A 21,590-nucleotide genomic window follows, 5' to 3' on the forward strand; every position below is an offset into this window, starting at 1 on the left:
TGCCAATGTCAGCTGGAGTCCTAGTTTTTCACCTCCACTTGGCCATTTACCCCTCAGACCCAGCATGTCTGTCAATAATGTAAGATGCAAATTGAGAAGGGGGATTTCAGCATCCCTGTGTGAGGACGAACCAGGGTAGGAGGCGTGGATGTTTCAGTCAGAGAAATTAACGATGAGCTGGGACACCGTAGCATTCATGTTTCATTCATTACTACCACCAGGGGCGAACAGGAAGAGCAAGAGATCAGGTGTGCATCTATGTGCTGTGTATGTGTTTGCAGTTAAAGTTGATGCATGTGCTCTGTGCCTGAGAGAAAACTGTGTGCTTTATGTGCGCATGGATGAGCAGTGGTTGACAGGAGCTAACCCCTAAGAGGATCGCTTGTGTGCATGTATGTGTTTTGCATGAGTGCCCATTTGTGTGTGTATGGATGCACACTCACTACATACATATGCACAGATATATCTCAGTTTACCTCGGCCGTGCATAAGGAACACACATGCATGCTTGTTGTCTTAAGATTCATGCTGTGTGAGCAGCACTGCTAAGCACTCAGATCAGGCATCTTATGAAAGAGACAGGCCTTGATTCCTTTGTTTAATTAACTGCTGAAGGATGCATCTAGGACAAATCTCCAACTGTCGGTTCTTCATAAAACCCTCTGAGCAAAAATGCAGCATTGGATTTAAAGTGATATTCTACTGTCTTTCGAGCCAAAACCCTCAAAATCTATTGGCTTGGAAATGTGTGTTTTCCCTGCAGTGAGGAGTCTTTGGAAGCTGGTGGTGTCAAAACAAATCCTCTTTCACTTCAGCTTAGAACATTTAACCGCACTCTTTTATAATTTACCTCTTTAGTGTTCATACTAGTTTATATCAAAGGAAAAAAACTGCTGAATATTTGCATGAGTCGAGATTTCTCTTTGCACTTCATTTTCATTTTGTTTTGGATGAGTAACTCCAGGGTATTGGTTGTCAGCATTAATCTCATTACACCCCTGAATCCGTACGTTTTGGGGGCATCTCCTGAAGCCGACTGCTAAACTAATGGAACTCCTGAATTCAAGTAAAATGCCTCAAACTTGCATGGTGTGAATGTGCCTCCAGACTAACGGCTGCACCTCCAGCTGACAGCGGGGCATCCCGTGCTAAATTGCACCAAATACTGCTACAGTTTAATCGGGACGCGAGTGCTCAAATGGATTTTGTCTCCTCTCTCCTACGAGCTGTCCTGTACATTATGTCAAATAAAGCAAGAGACTGAGCTTAAAGCATCAGTTCATCCATATTAAGCCATTCACTAAAACATATTTTCTTACTTACTCCTAGTCGTAGCCAAGCAGATGAAGCAGTTTCAGTTTAATTTGTTCAGGTTTTGAAATATCCATCTGTGAGATATCAGTGAATGGACTTTACTTTGTGGTGGTCGGAGTGATGAAGAATTATGTGTTTTTCTTTGGTTGTTTTATTTGATTGTTGACACAGAGACAAACAGGCAGCAGGAAGCAAAGATCCATGAGGTCATGCTATTGTTTTGGAAGAATTTGTGTATTTTAGGGATATGATGAGGAACTTTGTATTATCTCCAGCAGGGCAATTAAACATACATATCTCAATAAAAGCACATGGGATACAATAACACAATAAGTAGTTAGAATGCTAAAAATCTAGGCCTCTAAATTACTAAAGTATCACAATCTTAGAGGGACTGGCCACACAACCTGTGAACGTGTGCAAAGCTTTGTTTTAAGGGCTCACATGCTAAAAATTTTGCACTGCAGCAATTTAGGCTCATGACCTCAATGTTTCTAATACCAGCTACAACCCTGGGAGAGAGTGAGAGTGAGGAGAGATGACGTGGGTCCCCAGAGACAATCAAACAAGATGTTGCAATTACATGGTGCGCGCCTTTCACCGCTACTCCACAGGAGCACCCTGAAAAATTAAACTCTTCAACAGCACTCTGTCTTCTTATTATCAGTGTCCCACTTACTCCGGATAATCCACAGAACTGGTTTTTTTCTGGAATTATGCAGAGTAACGGGAAGATTGTTTCTGGGGAAAACATTTTCAATATTGTGAGCAAGTTAGAGAAATTCATTCCATTCTGAATCTCAAGACATGAATGTCTTAAAATCTCAGTAGATTAAACCAAAATTATTTGCATGGCTAGATGTAATAAGAGGTACAGCAGAAGCAAACTGAGGTTTGTTCGTGTCCTGGTTGAACCAACTCTTCAATGTGTGTATCCACAGCTCACCATGTTTCAGTTTAACTGCCTGATGGTGACATAACACGCCAGAGAGATGGGTTGTTGTGTAATTCCCCTGTTCTGTGTCACCACCTTCACCTCAAGGAACTTGATATGAGGTACATCTTTCAGAAATGATATTTAACCTCAAATACTTCCAGTTCCAGGCCATTTCTGTGAGAGAGTATTTGATGTTTAGTTTCAGTCACTACAGCTCAAAAAGTCAGATCCAGGTTCGCCCGATCAATCCTCTGGACCGGTTTTTGTGCTGGTTGCTCACGTTATCAATCAGAAGCGTTGTCCACTCTCATTGGCAGTGGCCCTGACTGCCCTAACATATGCGCCCTGTGTTTCACTTTGCCACCTTGCAGAAACCCAAAGATGGGCTCACAAATAGATTTTCTTGATAGAATGAGACAAAACCAGTATCGGCTGAAATCTTGCTGCAGCCGTTGATTCGCTTGAGCAATCGTCTCTTATCTCCTACATGGCCCGAGCGGTGCTGCTGGCAGTAACCTCAGAGCAAAACACTTTTGCTTTCTCAAGGCCTGAGGTACAAAAGAACATGTTTTACTTTAATGGCTCATGCATTTTTTAAACAACATCTCTTGTACTGAGTGCAAGAGTCTCCGAATGTATTTGTTTTTTTTATATCTCGAGTCTCATCTGCGTCCCGCAGTCCAGTTCAATAATTTCAGACCTCGGGGGGAGGGAGGGGGAAGAGAAGAGAAGAGAGAGGAACGTTCTGTGCAATGTTGACACCACGCGTCAAGTGTTGTGTAAGGAGTGTGTGTGTGTGTGTTTGTGTCATATTTATACATTCACGTGCTGCATGTAAATGTGACGCTCTTATGTTGTCTTCTCTTATCTTTCTTCATCTTCCTCTTAGTGTTACGTGCTGCCTCTGCCTCAAGGTTCAGGATCATCAGTAAATCACTGCGCGTCTCTGCACTGCACGTTACTATTAACAATCAATTAGTGCAGTCGATTAGTCCAATATCTGGATGTTAACAAAATCAGTACAAACCTGCGCCATCTTTACACTGGCAGAAAGACTCTGGGAAAGGCACTGTGGGGCAGTCGGCCCGTCCTCCATTTTCACACTGAAATATTTCAGAATCTTTCACGGAAATATCTCAAAAAAGATATTCCTATCCCCAGACTATGAGCCCCATAGATTATAGCTGTAAGCCCTGTTGTGAGTCTATGGCTGCTAGCATGTCTGTACTCTGCTTGTTTAGTTTAGCTGTGACTCACACAGGTAGCAGCAACATGCCATTTAAAACCATTGCTAGCTTTATTTCTACTCTGCTTGCCTGATGAATAGGCGCACGATTACTGTAAATAACTAGAATTAAAGGCAACACCTTCATAAACTACAGGCTCAAAAGTTGATCACAGAGTGGAATCAGCACTTCTCTGATGCTGTCAACAAGAAGTGAACATTTTAATCTTCAGAAAAAGATGATTTATTACGCTACTCGGCACACAACAACATCCCAGAATCACAAAGTTGATTTTGGTACCCGTCTTCTGATTACAACCCTGCTTGTGGTGACCGGTGGCTGCTTGAAATCAAATATAATCTTTTAAAATTACACTCTGTCTTTCTCTTTTTTTGTCACGTTGTATCTTATCTTGTCCTGACTTTCCAAGCAGCTTTTCTCAAGGATGTCACAAGGTCTGTGTGCTCACCGGTATAGCGATTACAATATTAGCATGCTGCAGCATATTGGGATAAGGCTCAGGAAAATGAATAGTGGACAGAAATCACCAACTGTCTTCAGGCCTTAGGGGAGGAATCATGACCTTTCACTTGTTTAGCTGAACCAGGGAGTTTTACCTTGAAACAATAACAGAAATGTGCTATGTGAGCACTTCCAGAAGGTCAGCTGAGGCACAAATTCACTGCAGACAAAATTCTGCAAATGTCCCCTGACAATCAGCACACTGTGGTTTTATTCAAAAAAGGCTGTTTCTTAAATGACACAGCGAGGACACCTGGGGAAATCAGGAGCACAAAATTAAGACACTGATGAGGTGAGTCAGTACATAATATAAATACAAAAGGACTTTAATCAGGTTAATGAATGTTATGTTACTAAATATGTGATGCTGCATAACTTACAGACAACAAAAAGAGGAAGACTCGCTTTGATTTGACAGTGAAGGAAAAACAAAACAAATGAAAAGCAAAAGCAAGGCCAAATACTGTCCAGAGGAAAAGGAATGAATCCCCTCAGCAGAAAAAGTATTACGCCTTTAGTTTCATGGCTACATGATTAAAAATGTGCGTGTCATTTTTTGACCCTGATGGCCTTGAAGATCAGTATTTAATGAGGCAGCGTGAAGCAATGTGCCTTGAGTTTAAGGGGGGATTTATTCCCTGTCTTGTCAAAAGTTCAGACTGACCTCAGAGTCTGACCTCATATTGTATTCATTCAGTGGTGGCAATTGTAGTTCAACTCTCGTTTATCCTGAGTTGTGACTGGGCCCGAGCCATTCTCTTTTGACAGAGTGCTGTTGTACCAACGTGTTAGAGAAAGAAAGTTTATATCTAAGAGAAAAGTTCATCTAAGCAGGGGTGGAAATTACTAATCACTTTGCTGATTGTTTCATTCATTTAAAAGATTAGTAGGCATTGACCAGTAACAACTGGTTAATGTGCTTCAAATAAATGGCTGTATTATCAATGCACTTTGCCCACCTACAATCACACATGTTCTAACTGAGAGCGTCTGACACTTAATGATACTATTTACATTTTTACTGAAAAATTGGAAATTACACTCTTGTATATCAAGAAGCAATAGTATCACAGTGCGATGTTCAGCACCGACTCGGACTGTCTTCATAGGACACGTACGTTCAGTCTGTTGTTGGTTCAGTCATTGGGCCAAAACAAGCATCATTTATAAGATTAATAGCTCATCAGCCACCTATTTGCAAAAGAGCCATCACATCATAATTGTCTCCATGGTCTTTCGATAAGCTTTTGAATAGCAAGTAGCGTACGCCACATCGCTGCTCAGCTGCTTTCTGTTCAGCCTGCTGATTCATTCATGTAGTGAACACCTCTACATCTAGAGACTGCTGGCAGCATGGCTCTAGGGATGTCAGTCAGTTTGGCCCAGACTGAAATATCTCAATAACTGTTTGGTGTATTGCCAGGAAATTTTATTCAGTTCCCAGAGGATGAATCCTGATGATTGTGGTGATCCCCTGATGACTGCTGGTTGCCTAAAGTTTGGTTCAGACATTCATGTTCCCCTCGAGATGATTCGTAATAATGTTGTTGAGCTACACTCCTACTCAAACTTTTCCTCCAGTGATAGAAATATCATCTTGATTGTGTCTTTGATCTTTTCCCATTCTTTGTCTGTCACACAGCGGAATTGAATTCTGGATGTGATGCACACTGTCGCTGCAAATGAAGTTGCTGGCCCTCCTCACATTAATCTAGAACAGAAATACACATACAAGTATTCTGTTTATTGCCAACGGTTGGGTCGTGTAGTTTAAGGTTTAAATCAGGCAAAAAATAACTGAAGGTCCTCACAAGAATAGGAATACGTGAGCATTATGTTCATAGACACTCACAGTGAAAAGAGACTCAAGGTAAAGTCTCCTGAGGACAAAAAAATCAAACCCAATCCAATCATCCCGCTCATAAAAACGCCCTCAAAGCTTTGCTGCTGCTCAACAGTGTTCATGGGCATTTTATTGTCACAGCATTTTATTAGAGTTCTTCTGAGTTCTTTATTTGATGATTCTTACTTTAATCAATTATTAAAGGAAAGTTCAAGGCTGGAAAATGTGCGTTAAAGAATCAATTTGAGTTATAACAAGATTGCAGCCGCAATTTATTGATTGAAGTATTTGAACATACAGAACTGTAGCATTTATGCAGACTGTAGAGCAAATGTTTCCCATGTTCATGCAGATCTCCATACATATGTCTCTATTAGCTGCCCAAATCAGACAGTCCTGACCAGCTGAGTCAGAGTGCTAGTTCCTTAGTAGTTACTCTGTTTATCAAATCATTGAGTAATCAAATCAATCAAGCAATCAAATCTAAAAATTCACCCAATTGATGGAGCACATGGTTGTATAAGAGACCACAGACCTCCACAGAACACACAATCTGATTAAGTCCCTCTCAAACACAATTTGTCCTCTGTTAATGAAAATGAATGTAACCTGCCTCCACCCACTGTTTCAACAGCATGCTGGTGGGGATGGAGAGCCGCATAGTTAGTCCAGTCACCTTTACCTCAATGTAAACACATATCCCCGCTGTCAGCACAATGTTTCAGTGTCGATATCGTCTTGTTTCCTTTTTTCGAGTTTAGACATGAGGCCCTTGTGTGGAGCAGCTTACAAAGACAGCGACGGGGAGGAGGCCTTGCTCAGGATTATGTGACTTTTGATGCTTTTATGTTGTTGTAAGGAAATATACTGTTAGATTTCAGTTGTTGGATGATACCTTTAACCTCCCAGTTACCTTAAACAAATGTCTCGGCTTTGACAGCTGAGCTCAGCAGTTAGCTGTCACAGAGGGCATCAGTGTGTCAACAGCTGTAATGAGATTCATCCCTAAAAAGTGACATACAGGCAAGGCAAGACATGACGTGTGTGAGTCACTGACTTGTGTCTGACGTACTTCTCACAGTGTTGATGACACGCTTGCCAATCACAGGTGATGACACCACCCCGGGTCTTGACTGTCACACGTTACTGGTGCTATGCTGACTCCTTGACGTGAGGAATTACCTCTATGAGTTGTGAACTATGGCCTGAAACATAAGATGAGAACACAGGTCAATAATGCTCCCTTTTTTTCAGAAAAGAACAACAGCTCTGAACAGCTCTTTATGCAACTTGCACTCACGGTGAAACCATATTGACCTATCAGTGTGCATAAGGTGCTGAGCTGCAGGCTTATTTTATTATTTATTTATATTTATTTGTGCAGTTCTGCAGTGGGACCACTAAGGACTGTCATAAAACATGTAGAAAATCCATATGTAGCAGGGGAAAGAAATCTTTTATTATTTTTTATTGGAGCAGCAGTTACGAGTGTCCCTGTCAAGCTCTCCAAGCTCTCTCTTCTTGGATGGCACATATGCAGTTTGCACTGACAGCAGTGGCAAATTTACTACTTCATCACAGCAGTTTTCAAAACATTTGGAGGCAGACAGAAGGAGGAAGCAGTCGATTCTGCTGGATAAAATGACAGCTGTAACAGGCAGATTTCATCACCTGTGGCCCGCTTGCTAACTAAGCTAACATTAGCTCCTTGAGGTCGCTTTAAGACATTTAGTTTTTCCCCGATTCATTTTAAAATGATAATCTTAGTAGGCCTAAAGAGTCCCAAATATGTACTTGATGGCTACACATATAATTCATGCTAAAAGACTGGAGCTAACGATGGCTGTAAAGCCTGTAAACACCTGCACCAGTTAATGATGCATGTAAGGTCATGAAAATAAAAAAGTAGCAATGTTCTTTTTTTTTTGTTGCAATGTACAGCTACTTTTTCCTAGAAATTGGTATAATAAGCTCAATAAGGAAAAATGTAAGATCAAACAAGATCAGTTATTTCCTTCCACCACGACCATGTTCAGCTCTTCACTGACACACACAAATGAACTTTTTCATCATTTAATGTAAGAAAGTCAAATGATTTCAGGATGTGATTGCCAAACATCTTTGTTGACAAGTTTGGCTGACTGAACTTCCTTAAATCCAATGAAAGGCTGGACAGAGCTGCTACGGTTAGGCCACCTCCAAACTTTTAAAATGCTTTCAGCATTTTGAGAAGCCAAGCAGCTTGACAGGCTTGCGGTATCTGGTTGTGGCTGCCGAGCTATATTTGGAAAATGTGTGTTCAGTGGAGAACGGTCAATTACCACTGTCCACGTTTCACACTTCATGTAGGGTCATGTAGGGCTGCAGATAGTGATGGAAGAAATAAACAACCCATAAAACCCATGACCTCCACTCTTCCCCTCTGGATAGTGTTACATATTGCAGCGTTTTCAGGATTCAGCACTAACGAAAGATCGTGTAAACTGAACAAATGTCTCTCCTCTTGTGGCTGTGCAATAGCTTTAACCAAAGAGGTTTTGTTATCGCTGCTGTTTCTTGGCAAAAGTTCAAAAGGTCACCCTTGGAGAAAAAAATCAAACAAACAACTTTTTAGTGGAATATTGATTCGTCATGGCAATGATATTCTGAGGAGCAATTTCATCCGCCTGTTTCCCCTCTGTGGTAAATTAGAGCATGGCAAGTCTTATCAAGTGCATTTCAGGACACGGGACACATCGTGAATACTGATGAGAGAGAGGGAGGTGCAGCGTCTCCGTCCCAAAACTGGGGCTGAGTCAGTTAAAGGGTAAATCCACTCAATGTGGGAAATCATTCCTAACCAAATAGCCAGTACTTGCTTAGTCTGGTCTGCCTGGGATATATCTATCTTATTTGCCAGTAAGATATTGTACTTTTTCTGGATTGATTTCTTTGCTTTTGCATTCTAGCCCATTAGAAGCCAATATGTGTAATACACAAAAATGTTTGACTGTTAACCTCTCCTCACAGGCAAAACCGCTTCTTTTACAATCAGAACACTGAACTCAAGTTTTCTTTCATGTCTCCAGGTTGATGGAAGTGGTTATGAAAGATAGCTGACTCAATTCATAGAATTACACTGTACGTTATTAGTCATAACTTGAATACGTGCTGTAGGTCATGGCCGCACAATTCTAGTCTTGCAAACCATCCTCTGCTTACCCTAATTACGCAAACCTGCCTCTTTGAAACAATTATGTCACAGTTCGATAGAGCCAGATGGCAAACACCACTCTCTGGAAAAGCATTTAGCATGAAAAAGATCTTCATGAGATCTTTTCATCCTAACAACATCTCAGCTGCCATGTAGTCTCGTTATAAACTGACATGAGCATACATGCAACGTCTTTCCTTCTCAAGGGCACTATGACATATAAGCCACTCTCCTCCTCAGCTGATAATCACCATGACATGCAGCGCTGCAATAACATTGACACAAGACTCAGGAATGGGGAAGATTTTCATTAAATCCTGGTGTGAGCAAAACACTTGACCCACTTTACTGCCACCAGATATTAGACATTGTCACAAAAGGTCACCAAACCTCCCTAAGGACATACTTTTAATGCTCTTTTAAGTTTTATTAAGTCCCCTGTAATGATCGTGGTTTGACCTGGACAGCAGATACCCAGGGGCATACGTTATAGCTGCCCCATCTATATTCTGTGTTTTTATAATAACATATCTAATAAATCTTTATTTATTACTTGCATTTGCAGGATTTGTAGGGCTTTGTGATTAATGTGCTGCCTGTTTTAAATATATTTCCCAATAGCTCCATTAGCCTCTATTAAAAGAGGTCACTCTGCTCTGCTTTGTTTTTTTACAGAAATAACATGCAAACAAAATAATGAGTCAAAAGTAAAATAAAGAAAAGGAAACCTCAAAAAGTTTGCAAATATTGTGCCTACAGTTGGTTGTAACGTATGTTTCATAACACCACTGAACACATTAAAATTTCACAAGGGACTAATGGCATTCCCTCAAGTGCAACTCTTGCCACCACATTAGCTGTTTTAGCATGTCCCAACTCCACTGGTGGCAGTCCAGTCACAGATGGTCAGTAGAAGTGAACAGGGGGATTATGCGAACAACACCAAGCAAGGAGCAGGCTAAGAATTAAAAAATTAACTTTCATTTAAAGCTCAGAAAGAGTCACTGTAACTTCTACAAAACGAGTCATGAAGATAAATGCCACGACATGATTGAAATGTCCTGTGGGCATGAAAATCTTTTGATTTATTCATGCTCACTCTTTAATAAAAAGAGGGATTTTTAGATATTACTCTTCTTGGACAAAGTACATAGGGAATAATAAAGTGTACATGCCAAGCGGGAATCATGTCATAGTATAACAATAAGTTTTCCTGCCAGAGGCCCAGGCAGTGGACAAGAGACACAGTAATTGCAGTTTTCTGAGTGAATCCTGTAAGGATTTACTGGGTAAATAATGCAGAGCTAATTGATTGGAACTACTCCCAATTGATTGGGATATTGGAGCCAGTGTAATAAAGAAGTCATTGCCATTGCTGTGTAGAAAAGAGACACTAGGGGTTGAAAAGGAGTGCACACACACATGGACACGTGTACTTGAGTTGTTTTTTATTATAGTACAAAAGAGCAGTATTTCAAACGTAAATTTCATCCTTTTGCACGCCCACCTAATGTAACTTTATAGCCAACCATGCTTTTGAAATAAATAAGCAAATAGATTTTTTTATTAATGCCTGCAACATAGAACTGTCTGGCTTTGCAGTGGCACTGATGTACTACCAACAATTACCCTGATAAGTGAGTAATCTGCTCTGTTAAGTAAGACTAGGAAAAACCTTAACAATTTGTCCCCAACCATGCAGTGATTAACCTCACCCGGAGGCTCTAAATCAGACTGGCAGGAGTTGGATGAGAAAAAAAAGCTCAGGACACAGATGCAGCTAGCACTGCATCATTTTCCCAGAAGACAGACTGGCATTGTGGCCCCTCTGGGACATGTGCACTCAACATTTGTGTGTTTGCCAGATTGGAGAGCTTGTTTGTTCAGCTGCTGATTTTGTCTTGAAATGGTGAATGTGTGAGACAGCATTTTATTGGTCATTATTCTGCTGCACTTTCCAGCTTGGCAGCCAAACACTTGTAGTCATGACAAGTACTGTGTCCTCTGAAATAACTGTTTGGCCTAAATACCACATTGTTGGTTGTTTTCTTTTCAAATACTGTCAGATGTAAACTACAACCTTTATCAGTGATTTTCAAACAGGAGTACTTTTTAAGCAGGGGGTTCATGGAAAGATCAAGTAGCCCAGATAATTGGTCAAAATAGAATTTCCCATGTGATCAAAGAATATGTACATATTTTTAGTCTGCTACAACTTCTGAACAATGTTGGAGAGAGCAGAGAAGCAGTTAGCTTAAAGTAAGTTAATGGATAAGTGGTTTAAGAGTTAGCTAACAATAGGCTAGGCCAGGGGTGTCCAAACTACGGCCCGTGGTCCAATTTTCATTGGCCTGCAGGAAATTCTAAAAATGTATTGTAATACGGCCCACACATGGAACCTGCTCTGGACTGTGTTGTACTTCTTAGTCTCACCACTAGGCGGAGTAACTCTCTTGAATGAGGCAGCTTCTCTATAAAATGAGTAATAGAAGAAGAAATTTGCTACAGGTGACCCAAAATGGCAGAATTGGAAAAGGAAACGTAAGAGAGCAAGTTAGTGTAGAAAGTTTCAGACGTGGTGTGCGATGAGAGCTCAGCTAATAACTAATGACGATCACTTTTGCATTACGGAGGAGCTGCTAGAGCTTAGCAGTCTAAAGAGCAGCACGACGGGTGAGGATGTTTTTGAAGCTGTGCAAGGTGCAGTTGGCATGATGGGACTTAAATGGGACGAGCTGTGTGGAGGTATGACGGATGTGGCTCCAGCTGGGACAGGCGAGCGCAAAGGAATCTACGGTGTCCGCCGAGGGGCAAGAAAGTGGAGGTAAGGCTGTTAATTCGAGCACCAGGGCTCTAGCACAGACTATTTCAAGCTTCCCTCTCTGATGCTGATGCTGGTGTTGGAGGAGGGGGGGGGGGGGGGGGGGGGGGGGGGGGGGGGGGCGATATACATCACCTCTAGTGGATTAAAGTTAGCAATATAGCTCACTTCTAGTGAGTGGCCCAGCCCTTTGTATGTTTTTCTGTATGTGGCCCTCAGTGAAAAAAGTTTGGACACCCCTGGGCAAGGCCTATATGATAAATGATGTAATAGATAAAAGATTGCAGTAGCTAAAAGTAAAAACAGTTGAAATATTCAAAATTAGAGATCATAGCTTGTGTAATGGTCGACATGACGGCTCCCCAAAAGTGAAGCCAAATCATCTTGCTCGCCCCCCGGTGGCTGGCTGCAGGATAGATCAGAAAATCCGCCCCCTTCATGTTAGTGGATAGGACGTAGGCCAATCTTTTAAAAGAAAAAGAAAAAATGCATTTTTCCCAAAGATGGTTTCTGTCATTTTAAGTACTTCTTCTGACGTTTTTTCTAATAAGTGTGGTTTTAATTTAGTTTAGCATTGTAGTGATTTTATGCTATTAAAAAAGCGGGTGTGACATCACGATTGACAGCCATGCTTAAAGAGCAATTGAGTCGGGTGGATGTATAGGCATGAAAAATCAAATCAGCAGCTTTGCAGAATGATTAGTAAAGGAGTCAATCTGACAGGGCTGTGGGGGAACGTCAGACAAAAGAGAGTGGCAAACACTAATCATATATCATTTCACTTTTTTTTTTATACCATGTGAATTTTGAAGGAAAGATGTTATTTCTGCCTCCAAACTGAGGAGGTTCTCTGCAGGTCAAAACATACATGTTGTTTGTCTCAAGAGGCACTCGTCACCGCCTCCTCACTCCAGAGAGTTGCTCTGGCAGCCACTGTTGTCTCATCTCATCTCCTCTGAGAATTGCTTCCCAGCATCTGTGTATAATAAGTTTGAATTATTTATCAAATGTAGTGTGCATGAAACATCCAAAACTCAATCAGCTGTCACAGCACTGCGCTAAACAAGTCTGTGTGCACAGCTAATATGATTTATTTGTGTTGGAAGCAATTTGATAGGATACACCTGAACACAGCTCAGAAATACTGATTGGGTAGTGAATATTTAAGCCAATTCAATTTGGTAACAACATGCTGTGGGTTCATAAATCTGAGGGTGAATGGAAGCTGGAGTCTGAAGTTTGAAAAGCAACCAGCAGTATGTCTTGTAATATGTAATATCATGTGCACGTCTTGTAGTTTGCAACTTCTTGTGCTGAAGAATACTGCACATTTCTGTTGTGATTAGCTGACATCTCGTGTGTTGCAGTCTAGACAAAAAAAAAAATCCTATCTAAAAATTGTGAGGATGATGGAAATCAAGAAGCGGAGCTGAGACGCCTTCGTGTCCCAGAAAATATGTAAATGTTCTGAAAATATGTAAATTTCCTGGGACGTGAACAAGTCTTCATTCTCGAGCCTCTCTTTGAAGATTACTAAATTATCCCATATTGTATTTACTGAATATGCTACTAAGGTAATCCAGAGGGGTAAGATGAATTAATATGATGAAGACAAACTGTTTGAGCAATGCAAGGCCTTTTGGGAAGATGAAAGGTTTTAGTTTTAGTTGGCTGAGTTGCATTTTTCAGCAAATCAAAGACAGGAAAATGACGGCTTTGTAACTCACTGAGGGTCTCGTCTAAATCAAGGCTTGTAGCAGAACTGGCGTGTGAGAGAGTGACAGAATTTTATTTGAATGAACAATGAACAAAATGTACCTTGAAATGAATTGTTTACATCTTTGCAAGGAATCAAAAGGAGGCAGAGGACACCTCTTTTCTCTAACCATATTCTTAAATTCATCACTGATGAAGTAATCAAAAATCATCACTCAGTCTTTAATCCCCGCACCAATGAAGCCTGTAATGATATGACTCTCAGGCATAGAATGTAACCTCAAATATTTAGTTCATCCTTTCTGATGAGTCTTCTCCGCAGACAGATGAACTCACACATTTCAGCAGGGATGCCTTCCCCAAGCAGTGCTTTTCACTTATTAAAAGATCAATCAAATATTTATTAGACCAGAGCGCTTTTCAAAAGAGACGCGAACATGCCCATACATTTTCCCTCATGTAGCAGTTTCAATCGGACCATAAATTACTCTGTATGGTTCACTAACTCTTCACTAAAGTCACTAAGGCAAGGATTCCTTCCATTTTAAAGCAAAGGAAGCCCCGCGAAGACAATTACTCATTCAAAGCAGCAGCAGCCACTCCCGAGGTTCATCTGTGCTAATATGCACTGAGTGATTTCATATTCACAGTGGTAGGATTGTAATTCAGAGGGTTTGAAAAAGTCTTGGTGGGGAAAACCCAATTAGGATGCCAAGAAGGGGCATGTAATAAGATCCTGTCTCTCTGTAATGGAGTGACAGGGCTGGTAATAAGGCTGGCACATATTGAGCTCTCACTCTGAGCAGATTTCAATCAGGGTCGTCCTTGGAAACATGAAAAGAAGATACAACACCCTCCCCTGCTGGTTAGACAATTGTTGGAGACGATGGTATACCTTTTTAAGACATGTGATTCATTGTACAGTCTCTACAGCCCACAATAAATGTGCAATAATTAGCTGAGAAGGCTTAAACATTCCATAAGATATCCATTATCAGCTAATCTAATGCTGCAATGATTAGTTCCTAAATTAATAATGATATAAATTAGCAAATATAAATACAAATAAATACATAATGGCTATTTTGATAACCCATTAATGATTTAAGTTATTCATTCCATGAAAAACATTTGCTGACTTCAGATGCAGAATCAGAGATTGTTCTCTAACATTGGTTAATGTTTGGCTGTGGGAAATTGCCCTCTGCTAGACCACACATGGAGACTCCATGGACCCCACATCTGTCAGTGATGGACAGGTCAAAATGTGCTCAGGGCCACGCTCCGCCATCTTACCACAGTCGACTGATCCTTCCCAAATCAATCTCCCTGCCTCCCTTTGACTACACAGAGCTGCCCGAGCTCATATAGGCTAGCTTGGACATCTGCTTAAAAGTTCACAGGCAACACATTACGGAAAGCGTCGCCATGTGCAGTAGCTGTCTTCAGTCTGGATTTGCTTTGCATTTTTTGCTGCTACACAGAATAACTCTGAGAATCAATTCTCCAGTTATCCAGTATTTGCTTACTGGTGTGGCTAGTGACTGTCTGACTTACAGCGAGCCTACCAGTCTCCACTTAACATGAGCTTATTAGCTGATCCGAGCATCTGGAGTTCATCTAACATGTCACGTCAAGTCGACTCTTACAGGATACAGTTAGCTCAGGCTTAACCTCGTTTGCTGGTGCTACTGACTGACAGGCTAAGGCATTGCAACATGCCTAGTGTGGCTACAGATTTATATATTTCCCTTCCTTTCCACTCGTAATGGGATTTGAAGTCTCAGGTGAAAGTTCCCTGTGTAGCGTCTGAACGATAGTCTGGCTCTCCAACTGATGGTTTAGTTTTCCTTTTTAATACAATCTTGTACTAAACACACCGTAAGAGCTGATGAAAAAGAAATAAAATAAACAACTTCAATTTAAAGCATTACATCTTTTCCTGACCGATGCAAACTTTCAAACCGATGCTAGCAAGAGAGCTAGCATAACGACGTTACCTTAATTCACCATACATAGTATTCCATCTAATAAGTTACAAAACTAAACTAAAATGTGCAAGATATAAAATAAAACACAGACAAACCTTGTGCCCTCGTCAGCCAGGTGCTTAACAATACTTAATATTAACTTTAACATACATCTTTGGTTTTGACCGTAAACCGAACCTTTCCTCGTTTTCCGCCTTTTTTAACTTCCGGTTTTTATGGCCTTCAAAATAAAAGTACCCGTTCATGGTAAAAATGAATTTAACATAAAAAGAACATTGTTTGGGTCATTTACACCCTGTGGTTGAACAACCCTACCAAAGATCTTTTTCAGCAATCCCTTTACGGTCACCATGCATTGGTAGAACAGAGGACTCCGCTATGGTAGCGCAGATCAACCACCAGAGCGGCACTTGCTCACTGTAGCACAAATTAGCTTGGAAGATAATCATGTGGAGCAGCACCCAGCTCTTGTCTCTTTGAGTGACACATTAATTGGGCATTTTGAAGAGTGGTGCGGATCTTCTATCTCAAGGGAACTCCCCCATGGAGAATAGACTCTGCACCTGCAGGTAATGGAACAAATTTGGCAGGATTACGGCGGGGCAGCAGTCGATCTCTTCGCCTTATGGGAGAACACTTAGCGCCCACTGTTTCTCTCCCTGTCAGGTTTAAATGCACCTCTGGTTGTGGATGCTCTTGCCCACCCATAGCCAAACGTACTTCTCTATGCATGTCCACTTTCAGCCTGATCCAGGGTGTGTTGCTAATCCTGATAGCGCCACAGAGGTCATCCAAGTACTGAGTAGCAGTGAAATAATACATCCTCTAGCAGGCGATCTCTGGCTTTTCTCTATACACAGGGATCTTCTGTATTAGGCATGCAGGGAGATCTAACACCTACATCCAGACCAAATAGCACTCAGGGCTTGGCTTGTCAGAGGTGGAACCTGAACGCTGCAGGCCTGCCTGCACAGGTCACTGACACCATTCAGAGAGCAAGGGTCTCCTCCACTCATTTTCTGTCTAGTAGTAAGTTACAGCTTTTTGAGTGGTGCAACTATTCAGTGGTTGGCCTGCTATGTTTCCTACAAGAATTGGTAGACAAGGAGAAGGTGTTTTTTACAGTTAAAGTGCACTTAGCGACCATTTCTGCTTGACATATAGGTTTTGGGGATAAGCCTGCGGGACAACATCCTTTCGTTTGGTGCCTCATTAAGGATGCGTGTCACAAGCTCTCAGTGTCCAGGCCCCTGGTTCCTCTGTGGGATCTGTCGGTTTGTGTTTGATGCCCTCCATCATAACACTATTGAGCCTATAGATGTGGTGGGGAGGAAGTTTATCTCAGTTAAAACAGTACTGCTCTAAATCAACTCCTGAGAGTCTTTTTAGCTGCTAAATGTTCCACCGTGCTCCATCAGTCAGTCTATAACTTTGGCTGCAGGTAGTGTACACAAGGTTTGCAGTGATTTTTATATTAAATTGGCCGAAAACAAGAAACATAATGCACCCCTGCGGCATCACTTCGGGATCAATGGATGTGGACTTAAGTTAGTGTTAAGTTACTCTTTGAGATCTGAAACCAGGTTTTCCAGGACTTTAAGGTACTAAAAGTTATTTCCAGTTCATTCTTAAAACAAACTAAACATTCTCTAATTCTGAACAATATCCCCTAAGAAAGTGTACTTTGCAGAAACTTTTCTATCATGCTGTTTAATTTGTCAGCAAAACCCAATTATCTAACTCCATGTGGTATGATTCTGAACTAGATTTATGTAAAGTGAGACGGCAGCAGAAATTAATTAAACTGAATCTAATTAATCCTTATCTGACAGAAACAACCTGCATTTATTGTGCAGGTTTATCTCAAACAGATTAAATTTTGTAAATAATAATAATAATAATCATAACTGACCTTGAAATAACCATTTTTCCAGTCGAAGATGCATTCTTACATTATGCAGTCTGGAACTTTAGCTGAAAGGATACCGCAGCTTTAAAGAGCACTTGAATTGATGTTTGGTGACTGAAAGCAAAGAAAGAAAAGCAATTGAGATTCTGCATGGGAGAGCAAAGTACTATTTACCTAGGCTGCCTGGAGCGTGCCTGTGGGCATAACACAGTTGACACCACAAGTAAATGATGCCCGCTCGAATCTCTCATGGTGATCAAAAGGAAACCTCAAAAACCTGGTTCTCGCATAACCATTTGGGCATTTAAAATAAACTATCACGTAGTACTAAATCATTTTAAAATTATTATCACTGTTAATAAAGTGTTTTTGTATCCTGTGATATTTCTGTTGCTGTCTTATAGACTCATTTTGCTGACGTGTGAACAAAAGAAGTGTAGGAGAGAGTGTTGCAGTGAGGGAGTTTCTTCATCAGAGACGGCACACTCACTTTACACTTTACACCAAGACTCAAATTGATATTAGCTCACATATACAGATTTATTTATAGTATCCATGTCAAGAGGTCACAATAAAACCAGAGCTAAATCTTCATTACCCAGATGATCTCTCCGTTCACGAAGCTAATGGCGCGGTGCTATGAGAGAAGCGGCATTTTTTGTGCTCATTGACTATGGATGAGCATCTGGTCAATGTGGATGTGTGATCTGATCGCTGAGCTCCTCCTGAGAGCGCCTCGTTGTGTGTCCCAATGCACAACGATAAACAAGCAGGCATACAGAGCCCACAGAGTCACGCTCTGCACCCACATCTGCCTCTGTGGTGGCATACAAATGCAACTTTAGACTATACGTGACAATAAGGGAACCTCAGGTAAATGTGGAGGAGTCTAGCAACTGGAAAACAGACTTTTAATTGAAATCTGCTTATGAGTGGTTTTGGACTGTGGACCCTATAAATGGAAAAATCTAGCCTTTGGTTTATAGCATGCCATTAGGCACTATTTAATATATGCAGTTATGAGATGTAGCTTAGGGCATCTACACAAGTACTGTACTCAAGTATAGGTTTGAGGATGTACTCTACTTGAGTTTTTATACTTTTATACTACAATTCAAAAGGAAATAGTATACTTTTTGCTCTACTACATCTCTTTGACAGCTTTATCTGCCAGTTGCTTTGCAGATTATGATTTTGTACACAAAAAAATATACAATAATATGCATTGTTAAAGATTAAACTACCTAACAGTACATAAAAAAGGTAAATAAACTCCACTTTAACCATGTGTAACATCAACATTTTTGGTTTGGTTCATCTCAATCAGGAAAATCTAACTGATGCCTGATTCAGACATGAAATTAGTCTAAACATAGCACGTATATGTGTTTTTTAAATAATTGTTATGACCTTCATTCCACCAAGGAAGTGCAAGTGAAGTAGAAATGAGACTAATTTCCCAAGCACATTTTAATGACAGAAGAATGAGCAAAACAGATTTTCCTTTACAGTTAAATCCATCATTATACAGTATTATGTCAATGTGAAGAATGGTCTGTGATTTATTCTTCCTCACAGCATTTATCTGAGTTAATTTTATCTTGAGCTGGGCAGAGGTCATTTTGTACTGTCAATGAGTTATATAATCAAATTTCTGTTTTGTGCTATTCTTTGCAGTATGACTAATTAGCTCTGGACATCCTCAGATGTGTAATGTCTGAAAAATCACCCTCCTCTGGAGCTCTTCCGTCTTGATAGCCAGTCAGACAACATGCATTAGGTCCCAGTGACCCTTCAGCTTCAGGACAACTGAAATAATTATCTGAAGCTGCAGGCAGACGGGAAGGTTAACAGTGTTGATTTCAAGTGAACAGAGGAAGGGAGTTATGCGCGTTAACCTACCAGCCAGACTTTGAAAGCCACCAGAGGGTTTTGTCTGGAGTTTCCTTTACTCTGAACTCTTGCCCTCCTGAAATTTGCCTCCAATAGAAACAACTCACATTCACATTTAAAGCTTTAATATTTAATGAATGTTGGTTTCACCATCACAGCAGGTGACACATGAGTGGCTGGTGCATTTTGCAGGCTTAAATACCTCTGGGTATTGAGATGTTAAAAGCAGTCAGCACATACACGACTGGAGTCCCACAGAAAAGGTGATGTTGTTTTTTTTTTTGTAAAACAATGTACTCACAGACATACTTGTGATTTCAAATCATTTATTATTTAGCAGTTGCAATATCAAGTTTTATCGTACCTTTATATTAGCAATAATACATGTGTCCCCTGATGTCAGCATCCCTGCATTCCCAAATATTGAACATTTTAATAAATCAGTTTCAGGTTCATGATGAAAGAAAGTCCGTAATCCAAAATTGATCTGTGATTACATTTTGCCACCCATGTGTATAACAGGGCCAATGCAAACACTGCACCAAGAGGTAAAAATAGTTAAAACTGTACAGTAGTAAACATACGAATCAAATGAGCATTCATATAAACTAATATTCTGTACAAGTGATGAGTAAATATGGTGTATCAATTTTCTTGTCAGGGTGTTTCCAATTTTTTTTTTACCAAATTAATGTTGATTGACCGTTTGCTACACTCCATCCCCCCATAGCTACCTTTGATACACCTTTTACTCCCACACAACACATGCATTTTACAAGTGGCAGATTTAGCACGAAAAGCAATGAGCTTGATCTCACACAGAGGTAGACAAAAGCAGATTTTTGGAACCATAGAAGTTAAGCTAATTACTTAAGATCATTTTAGAGCCATGATGTGGCTGAAAACTCAGCCTCCTGCTTCTTTTCAAATTGATGCAAAGCAGGTCTACATATGCACTTGATGGCTACATAGATGATCTTGTGTTGCAACACTGATGCTAAAGCTAACAGATACCACATAAAAAGTCTGTGTTGTATTGTTGAGCCACTTAATCCGACAACGTGAAGTGTGATAAGTAACATAAGATAAGACTGTTGTTTTGTTCTTACATACTCTTTTGGCTGTGTAGCTTTATATGTTTTCACAGTATGTTTCCAATCAACATTACAAAAAAAAAAATTAGTATTAGGACTAGCTAACTAATGTGTTGGCTGGGAGTGCTGGAGTGTAAACTTTTCTAAATCAAATAAAAAGCAAGACAAAGTTGCTAATGTTAGTCTACACTCCGACATGTGGATGTGCTAATCATGAATTGTAGAACTGTAGGTAGTAATCTTGTTAGCCAGGCATGCTAATGTTTGCAGCTTGTTTTAGAGCATAATAACACACAGTTCAATCTTTTCCTCACACCTTAACTCATGTTTTTGGTTTTGGTTTAAGGATAAAAGAAAGACACCACTATCCAAACTCCTTGAATAGTATCACTACCAGGGAGAAGACCCAGAAATGAACAAATCGTGCAACATCACCTTATTCACCTCACAATTGCTATGTTGGGCAGGGGAGTACCTTGCTCACTGGCAAAAATTGTGGAAATAGGCCACCTGCAAGTTTGACCCCTCCCTTTTTTCGCATTGCTGGTCAGTCCTGCATCACCACAAATCTAACAAAGCCTCGCAAAGTGATTCACTCGTGTCTAACAGAAAATTAACTTTGTGTTGTGCTGCGCTCAGCGGGTCTTTATTATTACAGCCCCATGTACACCGCTTGAGGCATGTAGAGAAATACAGAGCTTGACAGACCCGCCGTGCCTATTTACAGTTGCTAAGCTATGATTGGACAATCACCGTTCGGGCAAGGGGTTTAGCAAACGGTCAATTCTGGTCATTCTTACCCATGCCTGATAAGCCACTTGGTGCTTGATTAATTGAAAAAAGTGTAGTTATGCAAGTCGACAAACAGAGGTGAAAGAAACGAGCACAAGGGCAGAAGTGTTAAGAGTCAGTGGGGGGCACAGATGGTGATCTATCAAAAATGACTCACAGTATGAGCGGGTGGATGGCTTATTGTTGTTGTCCTACTATTTGTGGCAATGGACAACTTAGTAGAGAGCCCATAAGTAAATGTAAAATACTGGACAAAATCTGCAGGAAAAAAATAAAACTTATATCACAGTCGTCTTTTATATGCAATGCCCATCAAGCCTGATTCAATTTTCAAAATGT

This window comes from Pempheris klunzingeri, chromosome 20 (assembly GCF_042242105.1).
Source record: "Pempheris klunzingeri isolate RE-2024b chromosome 20, fPemKlu1.hap1, whole genome shotgun sequence".
NCBI classification, from domain to species: domain Eukaryota; kingdom Metazoa; phylum Chordata; class Actinopteri; order Acropomatiformes; family Pempheridae; genus Pempheris; species Pempheris klunzingeri.